Source organism: Plodia interpunctella, chromosome 15 (genome assembly GCF_027563975.2).
Source record: "Plodia interpunctella isolate USDA-ARS_2022_Savannah chromosome 15, ilPloInte3.2, whole genome shotgun sequence".
In the NCBI taxonomy this organism is placed as follows: domain Eukaryota; kingdom Metazoa; phylum Arthropoda; class Insecta; order Lepidoptera; family Pyralidae; genus Plodia; species Plodia interpunctella.
Window position 1 is genome coordinate 4,282,917 of NC_071308.1, and position 21,925 is coordinate 4,304,841.

A 21,925-nucleotide genomic window follows, 5' to 3' on the forward strand; every position below is an offset into this window, starting at 1 on the left:
GGCATAAGGTTGATATAATATTTTCAAAAAGAAATGGTGTCCAATACTCTTAGTATTGTTTGTTCTTCTTTCACGTTAAAGTGGAGCGTTGAATTTCGGTGATTTTTGGTTAGAGACAGTAAGTGATATTATAGGCTACTTTTAGCCGCGGCTAGAGCATCGGTCAACAGCTAGTAATAAATATAGGTAGCCGTAACACACGTTACCCCTCATCTACCTTTACCTGCAGGAAAACCTGCCTAAATACAAGATCTATTCTTATATTATAAGATATGAATGGATATATATCTTACACAATAAGTAACACCTGCGTCTATTGGCTGCGGTGATCACTTGCCATTAGGTTGGCCACATCCTGGTTTTCTTGCTCAGCAGTATAAAATAAATTTGCAACAATGCGTCCTAAATATTGTTTAAAAAATATTTTATCAAATACTACGTTTCACGTACAAAGCTACCATTAGCTGACCGCAACACCGCGGCATTTGCCTCTGCGTTTGCCGTAGAGTGTACACTACAGGACAATCTGAGCGTTGAGGTTGAGGTTTTCCCATTACACACGTTTGTTTCGCCACTAACGATATAATAACCGGTGCTCTCGCTGTTTACTGCTAATTCTGTTATTAAAAAATACTCTGGTTTTGTATTGTTTTTTTTTGTTGGAAACACGGCTAAGGTTAAGTCAATTGCATGAGAAGTATTGCTCAGTATATTGTTTACAAAAATCATGAATGGCTGAACCGATTTTGATCAAACATATATATACATACTTATTCTTCTTCATTGTTGAAGGTCGTGACCGTTTGGTAAGTCTTTGTGGAGAGCCCGACAAGCTGATTCCACGCCGCCTACGGTAAGTGACTCGTTCGAACTTCTTTTACTACCTATTTTTTTTTCATATCAATAAAGTACGATCTACAAAGTTTTTCTTTAATTTGATAACATAATTTCAAATATTTATTGCATTATTAATGCCGAGTATTTACTTTTCATTAACTCAAACTTGTAACTTGCAATAATTAAATCTGAAAGATGTATAAATTAGATGTATAATAAGGTTATACAATGTCTGAGAACATCAACCATGTTACAGCTCTGTAATAATCATCGCACAGTCTGCAGTTCCTGTATTGACCACCTCATTACCCTATTGCGTTCAGTATAGGCGTTAATCACGCTAACTGAACTATGAACTACCTAATACAATTACAGTACAGGATCAGTAGTTTCAGATTGAAATTCACATTTAATTATCTAGACACCTCATACTCTCTTACACATTTTTTGAAATAACATTACTTTGACTAACATGATAAAAATTTGAATATGTTTATTAAAAACTAAAACATCTTTTAATTTGCAAATATTTATGTAAACTATTTACACGTATTTTATGAAATAAATAATTATTTAATTCGGAATTTCGCAAATAAAGATATCTATAACTTTATTTATTAACAAGATCGAGTGTTTAGTTCCGGTGTTCAATTGAACTAAGGCATCCCAAAACAAAATACACGTGAATGAATATCAATGTACTTCAAAGGGCGCTACTTAAAAGGATTTTTATACAAAAAAAATGTTTGGCCGTCATCGGGTTTCGACTGAAATGGAAATAAACATTTTCTTCGTTCAGAAATAACATTTATTTATGCAAATAAGGGGGGGGGTTATACAGGGTGTTACCGCTTCATTTTAAGTGTAATCAGTTTACGCTGCTCAGGAGTGCTCTTTCCTTAATTGCAGACATAGGATTTAACGACGGCGTAAGAAGCCAATTCCTTTACAAATTCGTATATTTTTTACTTTTGGCCAATTAACAAAAAAGATAATTAAAATTGTATGATTTAATCCTGTTTGCTTGAAGTTTTGGTCTAGGGTGAAATTTGAGAGAGAAATTAAGCTTAAGTTCATGTTTTTGTTTTGTTATTGTTTTGTTGTGCCTTAATAGTACCTAAATGAATTAATCTCAATTGTTATGTTTAGTACAGTTTGAAAATACAATTTTATTCTTTTTTGAAATTCTGAAATTTAAGGGTGGTGCCTTCAAATGATCGTTCCTCTGTAACATTTAAATCATCTTGAACACAAAATAATTAATTAAATTGCAAAATCTTAAGTTACAATATATCTAACAGAATTTATGGTTGAATAATATTTTACCTAAATATAAACTGTTAACACAATACAACAATATAAAGACCAGATCAGATTGAATGTTGCCTGTTGGATAAATGCTAAGAAAATAGACACTAGAAATCCCATAAAAATAATTGACGCGTTGTCGATTTCTTAAGATACCGTAGTTATTTTTTCTCAAAGCTAAATAAAAGTTATTGAGATCAGTCTGTTGACATTTTTGATTTGACTTGCTGATTTGTTCACTGGAATTTTTGTGCATTTTGCAAAGTCTTATGAAAACCAATAAATAAGAGAGTTTTTAATAAAAAGCATACTCCGCCACCGGTATGACAAAGCCTTGAAGCTTTTTGTTCCTAAGCGCTAGCGGCTTCTAAATAAAGCTGTTGGAAGAGCTTATGTAGTTTCTCTGAAATATTTTGCACTTTATTTCAAGCATGTAGGGTTTTACATTTATTGGCGCGCTAAAAAACGCTTTTTTTTAAACAAGCTATTGAATTCAAATAGTTATTTATCTGAAACAATCTAAAGTCAAATAAACGTTTAACTAAACTTATTTCAATACTTAGATGAGTTGGACAACATAGACTATTAAACCATTGTTTAAGTATATATTGTTACAAGTTCAAAGTTATTTAGGTATCAAAATTATTAATAAATAGTTTTGAACTATTTCAGAACACATAAGAACTAATTTAGTTAATTTGAACTAAAAGATGTAAAAAATAATATTAAAATAATAATTTAACATAATGTGAAACATATCATATGCTGAGTAGAGGTCATTTACATGCAAATCTCGTAGCTGTCGTAGAGGCCTACAATTATATTCTATAAAACTTCTATTGTGCTACGCTTATAGCATTCTAGCGTATCACAATAGAAGTTTTATAGAAAAAAATTTATGTATTTCGAGGTCAAATAAATTCTTCGATTTGATTTGAAAATTTTGTGTCGCAAAATTCTATTTCATTTCAATATAAATTCGTAATTAAAACATAGAGAGATTAGGTAATACTTATATTTACTGATAGTGTATACATTATTACAGCCATTAATTAAACATTTCTATTCCTTTAATCCTCAAGGATTATAGGTAAACATCCGGTATGAATTATTTTTCCTAGTTTTTCCATGATATATATAATAAGGCGTACTTTGTGAAAGTCGATGTCGGTGGAAGTTAAAAAAAATAGCACATCGTATTCTTTATTTAAAACACAGCGTATAAATAAGATTGGTAGTCTTATTTATATAAATAAATCTAACGAAGGTTGCCGGTTGACAGTTGAGGCACGCTTCAGATGAAGTCGATATAGGCAATCACTATTGATGAAGTATTGGAATAAGCTTTTGTAGATATAATAAAAGAAAAATAGTGTTATTTGCCCTTATTCACCTTCGTCTTGAAATAACACAAAAGCTCTTATATAGATAAGATTACTTTTACTCAGACAACCCTCCAGAATAGTCTGGCACATTATAAAATTTCTTTAATGTAATTTTTTTGAAAAACATTTAAGAAATTTAAAGCTGTAAAATTGTAGTAATAACATTGATGGTACCTATTGTCGTTAGAGTAATTTTGTTTCATTCAATGCGTGATAATCGTGTTCGTGCAGTAAACGGATGAGGAGTTCCCTCTCGAATTTGGTCATGAATATAAAGTATAAGTAATAATAATGAATTGTTTTCCAATCTAAAGTTGTATACAAAATTTCAGCTCAATCTAATGAAGATATTTGCTTCAAAATTGAGTTGCAAGATTCCATCCATATTCCATCAAATAAACGTAGAGACATTTATACTCGTACACACATATTGCAGTTAAATTAAAGGAATTTATAATTTTCGCAATTTTGGCTCTGTCTACCCCGTATGGAATATGTAATAGATACTGTAGCAGTAAAAAAAATAATACATGATATGTATTTATTAAATAATTCATTAAATTGCTTATAACAACTCATAAGCAGGTGTAGCAGATCAGCCGTGGACGACTATGGTCAAAATTCGATACCAGAAAATTATCCCGTATTTTAAGAACAGACGACCCTGTTACAAAGATGATTGACATTTAAAATTATCTACTTCTTCCGAGATATTTAAAGCGCGGAATTAATATTAAGTTCCAAACTTCTACGTTGAATTATAAAGTTTGAAAAGTAAATTGACGTTTTAGGAACCTTCCACATCGATGTCCTCGAACAATAAGAGATGTTAACTTAATTTTAACTTTATCCGCCACCACATTGTTCATGGGGTCGAATGTTTAAGTAATCTCGGAGCACGGCTGTGTTCGTAAAAACCAAATCTCTATTAGATTTACGTATTTTTAGTACAAATACTCGCCTAACAATTATAGTATTTTTAAATCTTTCGCGTTAGTGTATCATGTAATTGTTTTATAAGGGGTAGATTTCGCTTAAATATAGAACGTGGCATGTCATTTATGTTATTCAAGACATTAGCCAAAAATATGAAACATTTGATCAACTCGACTACCAACAGTTTTAAAACAGTGGCTAATCGACCAGCAGGCCGAGAATCTCCGACTTGACCACCACCATTTTTTATGCCCAACTTGGCCAGTGGTCGAGATTTAAATGACCGAGTAACTACCTAAGTCGTGATTTTCACGGTTGATTGGGATACAGATATTCATTTTATAAGCTGATTACGGTTGTGGCGTAAGTTCGGGGCTTATCTTCGATATCTATCCCAAGGAAGGCTAATGCTGCAGTACAGAGGACTTTAAAAATGGCTGAAAATAATGGTTACTTTTTTAATAATATAGATCATAATACAAAGCTACGCATAGAGTAAATCTCGGTTGACGAGCGACACATGTAACCCTTTATCTCTCATGAATATTCCAAAACATGTGTCTTCATTTACATGATAGTGATAGATGCATACGTTACTGCACTGGCTGTGCATCCCCTAATATTGCAATTATGCGCCACGCAATAAGCTAGGTACATAGCATGTCATAAGTAACAATACGAGTGTAATCTACACACATAGCTACAGATCATAGTAAAATGAGAAATGTAAATTGAAGATGTATGTTTGGTTATCCTATTATCCTAACTAGCAATTCTTATTCGTGTGTGATTGGATGTTTATATATATATATATATATATATATATATATATATATATATATATATATATATATATATATATATATTTATTTATTTATTTATTTATTTATTTATTTATACTTTTACAAAACAGCTCTTGTGATTTTTTGTATTTTGACGACTATCATTTAGATATCACTTGCTTCTGGTGGACGAGAATATCATGAGGAAAGTGAGAAAACCCGCTCCCTATTGTTTTTTGATGAGCCACTATGTGAAATGGGATAGGCAAAGGTAAAACAAGTCTCAATATTATTTTTTTCTTTCTGTAAAGAGTCTCTGTTATACTTTCTGTCATATTCGATTTTTTATCCATAACCATAACAAAATTATTCAAATTTATGTTACAGACGTTTATACTGAGGCCTTATCCTACGCCCACATATTTGTGTCTTCGTATTCTGTGGAATATAATATAATTCAGGTATAATATATAATATATATAACTCCAACCAACGAAACGGATCAAAATCGTTCGTGTTACCGTCATCACCATTAATTGTTCCTAATGCTGGGACTCTGGCCATATGGAGTGTTAACTTGGATGTGAAACACAGGAGGCAATGGCGAACCACTCCATTAATAGTGCCAAGAAAGTTGTGTGTTTCATTCCACGTAATGATCACGACTCTCAGCCATGAGGAAATACGACTATGAAGAGTTTATCCTCATCCTTTTGGTACAACTATTTAAATATATCCGTTGTACTGTCTGGGATCTACATTGAAAGATTTACTTTTCTAACAAAAAGCAATGACTGAACATAAAATTACTTTTGAAGATGATTAAAGTCTGCTAAAAATATATTTCTGGGAATTCCCATTAAAGCGGAGCCTTTGGAGTTTTTTTTTACAAAAGGATAGATGACAAATTTTTGTTTTAATGACTATTCAAAGACCTTTATTAATAGAAACACCAGTGGAAAAATGCTGTAATGGCAAGAATGCTTTCAAAGATAAGATAAAAATAAGTAATATGGTCGCAAAAATCTATGCATGTTCGACAGCTAAATATGGCGTTTATGATAATGCTAATAAAACTTGTAACAATTTTTTTTTGTAATATTTTTTTATGATGATGGAATTTATTTTCATAATAGTATAATTTTTTTTAAATGGTCTTTCCCATTAATTTTACATATTCCTATAATGATCCAGCTGCATTTTTATAATACATTACTATAATATTTGACAACTTCAAGAAATTATCTGCACCATGCATTTAATAAGTACTCAAGTCCCTATGTGGTTGATATATGTGCACACACATTTTTATCACATTTTTACCGATTTATTTTATTTTATTTGATTTTTATTTTATTTTATTTTGACTGAAAATTAAAAAATATCTTGACTATATATAAGTGAAGTATTATATAAAACTATAATAATTTGTACTAAAATTCTTTATCTAGTGTGGCTGAATCTGTTCATAGATTTTTTATTTCATTGCTAAGAAATAAAAGAATAATTCTAATAAGTTCGCGGCATAATTATATTATGAAAGAACATCACGTTCTATATTCTCATTTAGTATGAAGCGTTTGGACGAGTTCAAACATATGTGATTTTCAAAGTGATTAGTGCACTATTAACGTGTGATCCTTGAAAAAGTTACTAAACCAAAATAAAAATCCGCCATCCAGTCTATTCAGCTCACTGATTCCTCAGTCTACACAACACAATGTTTTATATAGATTTGCAATCCAATATTCAACAATATAGAAACATGATATTTAATTTATTCTGCGTCGTGATATTGGCAACTCGAACTGAGTTCAGTCATACATTATTGAGGGCTGGCTAAGCCACCGAGTAAGGTTATATGGAGCTGGGAGCCCCTCAAAAGTTTAGGCATGATATGGTCTCTGTCCCCTTGCGGGGTTACAGTTTTACATAGTAGGGTTGTCACCATAAATTCAAACCAGCTGCTCCAACAAAATATGAACGTACTAAGCGATAATTTTTTATAAAAGTTACAAATATATAGAAAAAAAAGGTTGTTTTTCTCTTCTTCTAAATTTATAGATTCGATTTCGCGTGTAAGTTGTGCGAATACAATTGATTAGTTCGAATTAGTACAACCTACCTTTGGAACATGACAATTGTGCCAGAATATACCTTCTGTAAGAAAAGAGGATACGTATTCTAGGATATAGGGCATCCCCTGAGCGACCCGGCGACTGAGGTTATATGGGGTAACCCCTCAGCGAATAATTATTGGCTCATTAATCGAAGGGAACATATTGGGACGAATTTGCTAGCAATTATTCATACCTTATATAACTTTCGAGCTAATAAATTCTTCGTCCTTAGGGACAGGTGTAGCGTTTAGTTACGAGTATTGTTTTCATATTAATAGACTGACCTATATAGAAAATTGCTGCACTAATGTTTGATTTGCTTCAAAAATGTCAAATCGTTTTTTTTTGTATATATACTTCTATACTATTATTATAAAGAGGTAAGCGTTTGTGAGTTTAAGGCGGGTAATCTCAGAAACTACCAAACCGATTCAAAAATTATTCCATCGTTAGATGGTACATTATCCGTAATTTCTATAGGCTATATTTTATCTCAAAATTTTCACGGGAGCGAAGCCCCAGGCAACATCTAGTATTATATAAACAAAATTCATTCATTTTCTGTGACATATCGATCGAGCTTCTTTATCAGTTTTCAAATATATCCTTATAATTGTAAGAAGAGTATGTACCAAAAATAATTATTTATTTTTGTCACCAACAACACAAAAACACAACATACCTACAACACCTCAACTTACAAATCCCGTTTTTATTCTCACTTCACAATGATTTGAAGCTCCAGCCTAAAACATAAACCATTTTCTTTTAACATATTTAATTGTGATTATAAAAACTTCTGGCTGTCTGACTTCAACCATCCTCGGGAATGCTGCTGTAGCCTAGGCTTTTTATCTTTAGTCACCTCATATATTATTATGGTTCTGCTTTGGAGTCAGGAATCACAAGCGTCCACTGACAAATACACAGCCTTAAATTTGACCGCGGCTGATAATAGACTCCAGGACGTTCGATTCCCAGCCGCGGATAAATATTTGAAATTGTGACCACATATATTTGTCTGTAGTGTGTCCATCGGACCTGCGATACAATTTGCTTACTTATTGTGGGCCATTGAGTATTGTTCAATTTATACATACGTAAATTCTAACATTTGTTTAAAGTAGGAAATTCGAGCATTTTATTCTAGCACTCCGTAAAATGGGTTCTGACTATAACATATACATAACATAAGTGGTAAAGTATTCTCCCAGAGGTGCCTGTATTATGATAATATCAAACGGATAGTTATTATTATGAGCGTTTTATTCACGGTTTGCAATTTATGCGTACTGTTTTACATTTATCATGGTTGGCGTGGACTTGTTAAATAACATAGTTACAACAGAGTTCGGAAATTATTTACGTCTGACTTTATTATCTGAGCATTCTCACGTTTACTTCCTTAGCCGTTTCATCGAATTACCTACTTTTTCTTTGGACGATCTTTGGTATATTTGCTATCCATCTCCATGTCTATTTATATGTTTATAGATAGATGTTGGTCTTAAAAAATATTTCTAAATAAAAAAAAATATATATTTTTTTTTTGGATTTAGAAATTAATCAGCGAATTTTCAATCAAATGGAAATTATGATTTATTTTTTATAATATATTTTTTAGGATATATTTTCTTGAATTGTTTTTTATTTATTTGAATGAGGGAAGGCTTGATTTCTATTTATTTGTATGAAGGAACTTTGCAAGTTTTTTAAATATTGAACAACTCACAACTCGTTACCTACCTAATGACACTCAACAGATATTAGTACAAGACGTATCTGTATCAAAACGGTTACCGGGAAGAAATTGCGATAAGGCCGCCTTTAGCGCATATAATTAAGATTACTGTATATTTATTTTTGTTTAGTATTTTGTATCTATACAAGTACCTAACTAAGTATGGTTTACGCCGTTTTATTTATAGTTATAATAGCTGTATCCCTCGGCTTTGCTCTTGTGGGAATTTGGACATAAAAGTAACTTATGTATATTTATTCTATCTATCTTATACATTTTTTCCAGGTTATATTCCCAATTTTATAATAATCCGTCCATTAGAATTTGCGTGAAAGGGTAATAAACATACGAACATATATCCTCCCAAACTTTCGCATTTATAATATTAGTAGGATATATATTCCTAAATTTTGAATGTTCAAAATGCTTTTAAAATATTCAACAACGAAATAAAGAAAGGGAAAAAGTGTGCGGTTTCACAAAGCGGTTGAAAGTTTAACAGCAGTGCTATATCCGAGCCGCAGGCATTTTATAATATTCCTATGAAATATTATACTTCTGTGTGCATATTGCATTTAGAGCGACCAATAAAATGTCGGGAGTCGTATCGCATCACTATACAATATTCTCTAGCTCCTTTGTTCTATTTCTCGGTATGGATATTTCTGTGATTAAATAACTGATTAAGATTAAGCCTGAGGCTATCAAAATTAAAAAAGTTATGAGCGCAGACTACTTTTGAAACCATTTAATATTAAACGATACATGTCAGGTACACGTATAAGCTAATGTCAGGTACACATATTTACTCATATTATACACATATTTTATTATAATATTTGACATTGACTGAAAGTGATAAAACATACTTTAGTGTAAAGTATGCTTCGGTGAATAACAAGGTAGGTATTTTCTCTTTTTCTAACACTTACATTTATATAAATGAGATTTTTGTAATAGATGGATACAATGGTAAAAGCAAACAAACACAACTTTTTATTTTAAATTATTTCAGGCAATAAATAAAATATCTCTAGACTATGAGCTGGAGCCAAAACATTTAGGGTCGAATGCCAACTTAAAAAAATGACGATGCGCTTCGAGAAAAAGTATTAGTGCGCTTTGAACTATCGAACTATCGAAATACGCCAGGTATTTCGATGGTGGCACTCCCATACCTCCAGATGAGACAAAGAAGATTATGAAAATATATATCTTTCAGTATTCTGAGTACTATCCAGAATATCCAGAGTATTTAGCAAGATATTCTGTTGAATACATTAAGAGGATCTCATACGTAACTTGATTAGACATGAACAAGTTGTTAGCATCTAGACTAAACGTGTTTCAGTTTCGGACTTTAAGCTGTACAGCCAAATGCAAAACGTGACGTGTACTGACTTTAGTACAATGGACCACATATACTCCGTAAACATCACTTGTAAATATTTATAAATACAAAAATATTTCTTCAAAAAGACATTAGTAAATTGAGAATAACGCAAGTTTAAAGTAAATAGGATATAGGAACGTCATTACTCCACAAATGACGATCATGATGGGACAAACCATGGATAAGCCATGTGCAGAATATTTCTGTCATTTTTTAAGTATTGAGTGACAACATCAAAATTTAAAAAATGGGATACCTATATGAAAATCTGAGCTACAAAGTAAGTGTAGTAACTTGCGACGCATCAGTCTTTGGGGTATTGTATAACTATTTTCACGTCGATGTGTACAGGATCTCAGCTACATTAGTAACTTTGTTAGTTGCATGCAAGTTGTGGATCTCGGAGGACTACGTGTCGCCGTTCAACAGCTTTGAAACTTCACTGTTACGTCGTAATCTCAAATTATTTCATACATCCATGTCAATGACATCCAAGGTTTCGAGAAGCGTATGGAACTTTATCTATTAGGGGATGTGTTTAGGTTATGACTGGAATTTAAAATAAAATGTATTTATATATATTTAAATATATCAAAAATTTGGACAGTAAATTTTCAACCAAGCTGAAAAAATTATAATTCTAAGAACTTAGATAACTTTGTCCCACAGCACTGTGATTCAGATTTTGAAAAAATTGAACATAGGATCGAAAATGAAATTTTCTCTATACAAAAAAGGTTTTAACATCAATTTTATATACAACATTTTTGCCAGGCTTGTGCCAAAGGATGAAAAAAATACTAAACTTTGTTCTTATCCAGGCGAAATACTTAGCATACTTTTCGGAAGACTGGGCTTGGGGACGGAACGGAGTAGTTAAGTTTAAAATAAAAAAATGACAAGAAATACATTAGAGACATTTTGTTGTCTTTTTCTTCTCTGTTATAAAAATTAGCTGCAATTCGATTGAAAACATATTCTAAGACAATGTTGTTAACATTATATTAAAAATAATCTTTCTGCTATTTAGTTCCCCGATTTATGACATAAAATATGTAAGATCTCCTATAAATATATTACGAGAGAAGAGATATTCGACAAACCTACTCAGTTGATGGGGGCTATTCACTAAAGTCACAGGGGTCGTATCTTAATGAGGGCCCTCGTACGTTGCACTGTAATTTTAGCCGTTTAATGTTTACGACTTTTGTATAGATCTCGTAAGATTCAACTAACAGTCGGCTTTGTGCCAAAAGAACAAAATTTGATAAAGGGCGACGAGACGCCTTAATGTATACGCACCTATCGTCTTTGTGTTAGATAGGTAGAAGATATGAAAGACATTCCGTCCATCTTAGTCTATTCAAACACGATGAACTCTCAGTTGCGAAATTAATTTGTACTTCAAGCGAAATATATAGACTACACGATTTTACTCTGGGTATTATTGAAACGCTGGGTATTATTTGAAACAAATATTGATTTAGCTCCAATTTCGAAATAGCGCCTTCGATTTGAATACTTTAGTGCATTGGTTGCTCTAAACTAGACTAGTAGATCAACGGGAGAAAAACCTCTAGGCACAGCTACTTCTTCATGAAAATATTAAATTCTAGCTGATTTCGCGTAGTGGATCCGCTTCGGCCGAAATTCGGGATAAAACCGGATTTCACGTATGTTAATCCAAGTCGTATATCCTACACATGTACTATATATGTATTACAATCCGCTCGAGTGTTTAGCTGTGCCTGAATAATTTGTTATAACACTTAAATCATGTTAACAATAAGATAGTGGAGAGATAAGCTTTTAATGCAGTAGTATTGTAGTGTAAACTAACTGCTCAAAAATAAATACCTTAACCGTAGATTAATATAAACTGAATATTTTGGCTACATTTTTGTTAGGTTGAGAGTTAATACTAGATAAATACTTAATATGGCTCGAAATATCTACTCGATATTTTAAAATGGCTTTTCTTGTAATTAGTTTACGTGAAACTTACAGCCTATGTTCAGCAGTGGACTTCTTGTGGCTGAGATTATGATGATCAAATTTGACCAACGCATTTCAGCTCTATTTTTAGTTGAGTGCTAGACTTTAAGTGCATTCCAGTTCTAACGTCATTAAGAGTTAAGACGTCAAAGAGCGGTTCCTAATAATATTACTCTAAATGGGGAGAATCCAGGGATATAAATTGCTTTATGATGCAATTAGTTTTGCAGCTACCTACCTAATTTAGAGACCCTGAGGTTTGAGTCTCAAATTGAATTGTGCCAAAGATGTAATCCAAAAGCTTTTAAAAATATATTTTAATTAAATTAAAAGATATTTTTAAATTTTATTAACAGCATATTCAGTATCTTCGAGAATGCTGATCAGCAGCGGCGAAACTTTAAAAAATTCTAATGAAAATACCATCTTCCTAGAAAAAAATGAATCTCATAGTTTATAAAAGTAAAGCAATTGGCATCGATGTCCAAAACACGGCCATTTTGGTTCGTTTCGACTGTAAACTCTTAACGATGCATCACTCCAAAACTTTTAAGGAACTCGAAGTATTTTTAAAAATAACGCAGGGCAGGTTTTTGCCGCCACATAATTTCGACGATGGACCACTTAAGGCGTAGTCAGCTTATCATAAACTTTATAAAAGCGGAGTTCATAAGGCGACTTTATTAGATGATTTCCAGGTGTGGAGCATCTGACGTCTCAGATATTAATTTTGACGGATCTCGGTTCTGGGGATCCGGAATTTTAATGGCCATTCGTCGCAACGTTTTAAAGGTGACTCACTAGACTGAGATGGTCGACAATCTGTTGTATAAAAATTAGAACTTGAGGATTACAAATTGTCTGAATAAAAGATTTTTAATATTCAGATTTTTATGAATCGACAAGTAAAGATAAAAAATGTGAATTCTTGACAAAAATAGTATTTTCAAATGCAATGCTTGTTCGTTCAGGAATTATCATGTATGTGCAAATCTGGTTGTACTTTGTTGTAGTTCGTTTTTGATATGGTAGTGAAAATATATGAATCACCTACCAGTAGACAATATTCGTCTCGAATACATCAGATTAGTGTATCAACCCTATCAACGCTGAATCACTAATAATTTGCGGGATCCTTTAACCAAGGTTTTCATTGACAGTCACATTTGTATTCCATCCATAATTGATGCCAGGATTAAGAGGGGGTGTGATTCAAACTATAACTAGCTTAACTTATCCGCTCATTATTCATTCAGATACCTCAGCGTCACTACTTTGTTCATTTTAAGTGATTGCGTACCCGATAACCGCTGTCCGAGGTGAACAGCTGAAAACTGAACAACGCGGTGTGGCGCTGTTGATAATGAAAGTAATAAATATACCTAGTATAAAAAATTTACCATATAAACTAGCCAGAATGACTCTTTCATACAGAAATGTTATTATTATTCAGATATTTTATAGTGATAGTAAAAAGTTATAATCGATAAGTCAAATGATTTGATTGACAGCACTTAATATGCCATTGCTGGGTAAAAGCTTCCCTCAATATGAAAGTTTTTACATTACACAAATATTTTCACCCTCTTTGTTTACAGTATTGCGTAGATCATGTCTGGCAGGTGGTCGTAAAATTACAGTAAATTTTTAACATTTTAGGGTTTCGAGCCTTACGGTGAGATGAGAATGAAGGTAAAAACGCGCCCCAGATGCGACAAGGTTTTATGTTCACGCATAGTAGCGTGTCGCGCTGTTTTGTAGCGTTTGTCGTTGACCTAGGTCGTCGGGTAACACGCGCACAAAGTTGTTGGATGAATTGTTATTAGCATAATTCTGTTACAAAATGATGGGTGTTTGTCATCGGGATGGTGGTATTACGAAAGTAAAGTTACTAATGAGCTCGAAAGATCCTAAGGGTGAGTTGCACCGTCAAATTTGACTTTGTATTTAAACGGCGCGCCGCAGACGTTTAGACAAAATGGAGTACTTTTAATATTCCTGCGCACGTTAAAGTTGACGGTGCGACTAACCCTAACGCTGATTATGTAGTATCAAAAATAAAATTATGGATTTATATATAATACCAGCCGCGCCCTAAGATACTGCTCCGGCAGTAAATAATTAAAATAATTTGATTTTGACCCGATTTATATGTAGCTCAATTACATACCATTTTTAGTTGCAAAAATAATTCGCTGCGAATTTCGGGGTTAGTGTAAAAAATAAACCGTATTCGGTTTTGATTTTAGAATCGGACCAGAAAGTAATTTTCTTCTTTTTCATTTCTGTACTTTTTTGTATTTTATTATGTAAATTAAGTTATTTCAAACAAACAGGAAATCAATGTAGATATTAAAATATCAAATGTAATAAAACTAAAAGCGAGCTTGTTAACGACGGACTGTTTATCTCGAAATCTGCTTCTGTATACCTAAGGGCTCGACCCAAATAAAAGGGTCGCTCAAAGGTGTCCTACTAAGCAGATTGGGGTATACGTGACAAGACAGACAAGTGCCCAAGGGCTCTAATCATCGGCCAAGTTACCTTTCGCGTGATATTTACTTTACTATTTATTTGGCAACCCGATTGTGGTTTTTCTGCCTAAAATTACTATAACAATTTTGCGCAAATTACCAAGTGGTATTTGATAAAATTAACATAAAACGTAAGTACGTTTTATGTTAATTTTATCAGAATATGCATAAAATAGTTGAGAGACTGAATAATGTACTAAATACATAGTATATAAAAATTGGTTATTCAACAAAGTGAAGTAACAGTACTTAACACTTGAAATGAAAAGTTACAAACAACTAGAAAATGCCATTAAATCCCGTGGCATCTTTATATTGGAGAACTTAGCAAATATTTAACTTTAAAAGGTTTTTTAGTATATAAGAAATATGTATTTATTTATATAGAAGTAAATTTACGTTTATTTATTATTATTTTTATTATATTTGTTGGATGTTGTGCTAATTTGATCCTGTTAAGTTGAAAGTTGGCTGGAAGATTTGTGTACCTACTGTGTTTATGGGCAATGAAGTTAATTTATTATAATGATATAAGTATTGAATTTATAAAATCAATTTGGGATTTTTAAAAAATGAATCTGTCCAGTATTTGATTTTGTATAATGTTCGTATTATTCGAACAGGTTTAAAAAAATAAAATGAAATTACAGTGTATTTTAGTGACTAGAAAAATAAATCGCTTAAAAAGAATCCTTAATTACACAATAGCTTAAACAAAACCGTGTAAAAGTTAGTTCTAATATTTGTTTACTGTAACTAAGTGTATAAACTAGGATATGCCGCATATCGCGATGTTAGAAAGGCACAACATTTAAATTGGGACAATATTTAAACTTGTCCACACGAGACCGGGACGAGGGTCAACACCCGGATTGTTTACGTTCCAACACCGAATTTTAATAACAATCTTGTTTATACATTTTATCATAGTGCGCTCAAATGTTTTCTTAGTCTTTGAACGTTTATAAAATCTCTTCGAATAAGTAAATCTGTTTTAAGTTAGTTGAAGAAAGGTTCATTATGATAATAATATTATCAGAAAATAAAAAAAAGTGACGTGAAATAAAAATGTGTCCGAGTTGAAATGAGGACTCAAAACTCCATTTTGTTCACCCAGGTGATATCACTGAAGGATCGTGGAATAAACAATGTTTAATAGGCTATCTGAGATCTTTAAATATTCATCAAAAGTGTATTGCCTTACTGCATTTATAAATCACAATTACAAATAGTAAAAAATAAAAATATACACCTCAGTTCAGAAAGAATGCCTTAATTTGTGTAGAAACCGACTTACAAAAAAGAAGAATGTTGCGAATGTTGCTAGCGGCTATCAAGCAAATTCCGGCCTTTGTCTGTGCTGCGAAGAGAGCAGAGGTCTCCTTATAAAACAGTTTCATGAATATTTATACAGATTTAAGGATAGTGTAGAGCCGTTGCGCAAATAATTGCGGCCGAGCGCGGTGTTGAATTTAAATCGGTGCTATTCCTAATTCAAAGCATCTACACATTTTATCTTATGGATCAAACGGTCCCAGGTTCGAATCCTACCCATTAACATTACTTTTTATACCAATTTGTAGACTCATGTATGGTGGTAAATGTCTCGAGAAAATTTACCCATCACGGGTGAACTGTTTAGTTTGCTAGTGTTTTTTACACAACTATTATCACTAAGTGTACTTGGTAAAGTCATGTCAGATGACTTTAGGTGACTTAAATAAAAGTTGACGAGTACTTATTGCCAATATTGGTATATTATCAGTAACACACTCAATAGTTTATTTGGTTATATATTAAGAAAAGTTGGTGTCTGTTGTTTGTGGATAAATGTTTAGCCTCTATAACATTTGGAACTTGAATCTCTCAACAGTTACTGAAAATCCATGTAACATAAATATGCCTAACTATTACATCTAATATTCACAAATTCTTCATGCAATTATTGTACCAAATATTATATATTACGATCCATTTAGCAATGACGGATACCTTTCAGTATTCCTCGCGTGTACAGTCTGCATGTTATCTTATCTTTCTTAAAAAGTAAAGAATAAATTAAATACAATAGAAATGTTATTCTACCCGGTTTTGGTTTACAGTGTTTCGGTTCGCGTGCTTTGTTAACAAGTGATCTGTATAGTACACTGACGGTATCGCAAAATGGTTCAGAATAACAATCGTCTGGATTTAACTAAAATGGATTGCAACGATTTTTTAACGTCTGTGGCACTAGGCGTACCTGGGTCGGACATGTAGGATTAGAGAGTAGAAATTCAAGCAAGTAATTAAAGCTTCATAAGAAATTATGAATGAATTAGGACTGTCAGGGATCTTGGGTTATATGATAAAGAAAATAAGTTGGAAATGTTCTTGTGATACGAACTTAAAAAGTACCATATTATCGAACACAATTGCCGCAATTTTTTTCTCCATATTAATGTATGTATGTAAATATTTCTATGTTATGTAGTTAGGTCAATAGTTATACGTTTTATAATGAAGTCTTAAATATATAATTATTTAAACAAATTAATTTGTCATTCCGTTCCGCCATAGCTTAAATTGCAGTGGTAGACGAATGTCCTTCGTTAAATTATCGTTTTATATTCCTCATTAAAATGTATTATCATCCTAATAATAATTACAAATACTTACAAAAGTGAATTCATAATTTTTCATATAGATTAGCGCAAAATGTACATGCAGGTTTGGATGCCTTTGTATTCCCTAGTAGTCATATTAATCTATTCCCACTGTACAATTATAAGACGGAGATACGGGATTATTCATTCATTTCAGCGACAAGATAACCAGTGTAGGACGTGTCTCTTAACATTTAACTACATCGCTACTGAATTAAATTCTTAATAAACAGTATTTTGTGTTATTAAATTTATAGCATTCTGAATATGTGTATCATTGTTTTATGATACACATGAGAAATGTGCTATGTGATAAATTCTTTTATACCTGTGTTGTCTTGTATACTTAACATTATTAATGATCAAAGATGATTGAATTAATATACATTATTATTATTAATCCTGTGTATTTTGTTTAACGCTATTTAGCTTAGAAATAAACTAAGAAATTACTCAGATTAGAGAGATGCTTATCTATCTTTTTTCGGTAAATGACACATCGCATTTAATGCAAATACATTTAAAACTGCACGCTATATAATCATATGTAGTTTTAAATGTATATATATATATACACATTCTATATAATCGTCTTCGGACTCAGCCTGCGCAGTGGTTAACCGCTGAACGCGACTGTACTTTGCAATGGTTTACCCCGGTGAATGCGACTGTACCGACTTTGCGGTTACACGGAGCCGCAAACCACTTCGCTGGTAACTTTCCTGTGAAGCAAAGATCCAGGTATAATTTCAACACAGTTGGATTTAGATGGAGAACATATATTCTTTTCTGTTCTAGCTGAGTACTAAAATGCTGCACGGCCCGACATGGCGTCATGTATCAGTAATTACGGCGACAATATAGATTATAAGTTTTTTAAAAATATAAATATATATGGACACACAAATTGTATGAATTGATTGTATATATAAGCATAGACATTTAAAGACATATATCTAGCAACGTTTATCGTTGATCTAAGATATCAAGGCAGAAACATAATTAATTTAACAATATTTTCTCATCAATCTTTTAAACATATATAATTTAATTATAATAAGATACTTTTGTAGATTTTATTTAATCTACAAAAGTATCTCATAATTAAATGATATAATGAAATTACTATTGTATTTGTGGCTGAACGTTACAGATGCTTCTTTAATGTTGATAAATTAGAAATTATTTTTTACGTTAATTGTATACAAAAGGTCTACAAAAGGGTGTTTGTTCTGTAAAGGGATCCAAATTCAAGTGGTTTGAAATCCATTGTCACGAGACAAAGAAATTTCGTCAGCCCGTTGAAGACGAGATAAGTCGTCAAAGAATTGATTATAACTTAATAAAGATATTTGAGAACGGGCTTTTAACCGACGTCATAAGTAAGCGACAAAAGTGGCAAAATTTTATTAGATGCGTCAAATAATTCTTATATACTTGAGGCCTATGTTCTCGCCGTAATAACTCCGTAATATAATTACAGCATCGAATTGCGTTGTGCAGTGCGTCACTCACCTAGGACGTCAAAATAATTTTGGTAATATATGAAAGTTCTTGGTAGTATATTCGGCATTTTATATGAGCAATCTCTAGGTTGCAGCAAAGTTGTGTTGTAGCTGCTACTATGTTCTCGTAGCAAGTCGTAGAGGTCGTAGCGAGTTGTAGAGGTTTCGTAGCAGATCGTAGCTATTCGTAGCTTGTAAAAGATATATAAGAAAATTATAATGTACACTAGTTATAACTTGCAGCTTCGCTTCTGTGGGAACTTCGCAATGTGGCTGCGGCTGTACTAGATAGATTGCTTTGAAAATACGAGTAAATGTCTAAATTTTTATCTTCGTCACATAAATATATGAATTATAAATACCTATAAAAGACAGTAACAATTAGAATGTCATTATCTTAAAATTTAAAATTATTTAATACAATTAGTAAGTTTGATAGATGGAAACATTGGACATATTTTGAACCATTATGAAAATTGGTTGTTCATACGAATATTTGTTTTTGTTGCAACGCACACAAAGTCTTTCTCATTAGCGACGTCTACAAACTTCGGAAGCTCTAATTACTATCAGTATCAGCTTTAGGGCACCATATGCAGAGCTTAATCCCAAATTGAAACAAAATGGCTTTATGCAATCCAAACTATAATTTCTTATAGAAATACTATGTTTAACTTGAAAGATCTTGCCATTTGAATTCCAATATTAAAAACTTATTAATGTCAAAATATTGAAATTGAATTCTGCTGTTAATTAAAATGTGCATACGACAGTACATCAACCTATCAAAATCCATTGCAAATTCATTGCTATTACCAAGGCATAAAATTTTTTTAAGGTAACTTGACATGCTGTTGACTGTAGTAGATTACAACATTATTATAATCGCAGTGCGTTAGGAAATATATGAAATGGTTTGTGCAGATTGCGTGTTACTCTATTCAGTTGGTAACTGTATAGTGCCTAAATATAGGTATGGCTTACTTTATTGAGGGGCAGGAAGTGTCCGTAATGTACGCATTTATTTTACTGTACGTAACTAAAGACAAAATATGTGAAAGAGTTTTAGGTTTCACCACTATGAATGCAGGATCGGATTTGCATACATATGTACACGAACAGAGTCCATTAAGCGGATATATATTTCAGCACAGAACGGTTTTTCATAAAATAGGCCATGACTACTGATTTATTATACAAATAAATAATGAAAGAAGATCCAATGGAGATAAACAAATAATAATCTATATTTATAGTAATTGATTCTCGGAATCGCGACCACCAATATGCTACTAGGAATAAATGTATAAACATTTAAGGAATTGTAAATTTATGACAGAAATAATAATTTTATGATAGACAGCGATATTATTATACGCATATGCAGCAGTCCTGCTATGTCAATGAGCTGTTGGTGGCGTTTTTATCGTTTTGAAAACGAATCTTAATTTATATCATATCTTTCTAGACGTTAGTTTCCGTATATGTGATTTTGAATCTCACAAACTTGATACAGAACGTTCCAGAAAGACGCGACTAGCGACTGACTGAATTACCTATGTTACTTTTTCTTGGAATGTTGGCGACAACCGTCATGTTTATATGTTTTTAGCACAATTTTTGATGTGATGTCACTTTATCGTTCTAAATAATCTTTTTTAGGAGCCTAAATATAACTTCACGGAGAGTTCTACAAAAATTATTTAACACACTAAAGATAAAAAACGTTAAAACTGTATTGTTGATTCAAAGATTGGCATTAAAATACGTTTTTCTGATAGTTGTGCTATAAAAATACTCTGATAATAAATATCATTATACATTCTTTCTTATTAATGTTGTGATGTTGTGACTACGATTAGTAACGGAATATGTCTCCCTTATCTTTGTGTGTTCCTGATTACATTTGGAGCTGTGACGCCCAAAGGCCAAAGTTCGTTCCATAACATTATAAAGATTTTGATTTTACAACCAGCCGCCTGGCACATTCTACCTTTTACTTTCCCACCCAGACTTGCAAGGAAGACATTGGATAACCATAAGAAAAAAAGAACAAACATATACTATTCAAGAAAATCAACATCACAGCGACTCCAAGCGCAGTTAATGGACGAGTTAACCTAATAGCCGAAAGCACTCAATGCTTACAAAGTCGCGGCGGCCGCTTTATGGCCCACTAACTGTTAATTTCCTACATAGCGTTAAAGGAAATTCGTTTCTAAAGAAAATATTTGCCTTATTCTGTGCCATTGTTTAGTTCGCTCCGGATAGTTCTATTGTGAACCCGTGTAGCGAACAACTAGTACAGATACAGAATAGGCAATGGTATTTGTGTACAGATGCTTCAATTTTGGGAACGTAAGTTGTTTCGAATCGTAACTTATAGTAATATCAACTTTAATATGCCATATCCTCATCGCTTACTTTTTATCATAAAACGATTCCATATTCTGTCGGCAACGCAGCACCAACACTGCTGTTCTGATTTATTTTTTGGCTTATAGTTTTACACTAAATTTAACTTTATTCTCTGGTACGAGTATTCATATTTCGTTTACGGCGTACCAAATTAAGTTGGAGCGTTGCTGATTTTTGATCCCTCATGGGGTATGAAGATTATCGTACCTATACTACAGAATGATGCGGAGGTGATCGGGAGCCGTGTAGAACACAACTAGAATGGTTTTGGCATTGTCTGGCCTTTGTCTGGAGCCTAGATGTTTTGGCATTCACTTGAAATAATG

At 32.4% G+C, this 21,925-nt stretch overlaps 1 protein-coding gene across 1 annotated transcript in view; it reads left to right on the forward strand.

Annotated features, from left to right (window-relative positions):
• Positions 1-805: 805 nt before the first annotated feature.
• Positions 806-21,925, forward strand: part of LOC128675734 (hemicentin-2-like) — a 92,548-nt gene continuing 71,428 nt past the window's right edge. The window contains exon 1 of the mRNA XM_053755327.1: positions 806-853. The gene's annotated coding sequence lies outside the window, so the exon portion shown is untranslated. The remainder of the gene's footprint in view (positions 854-21,925) is intronic.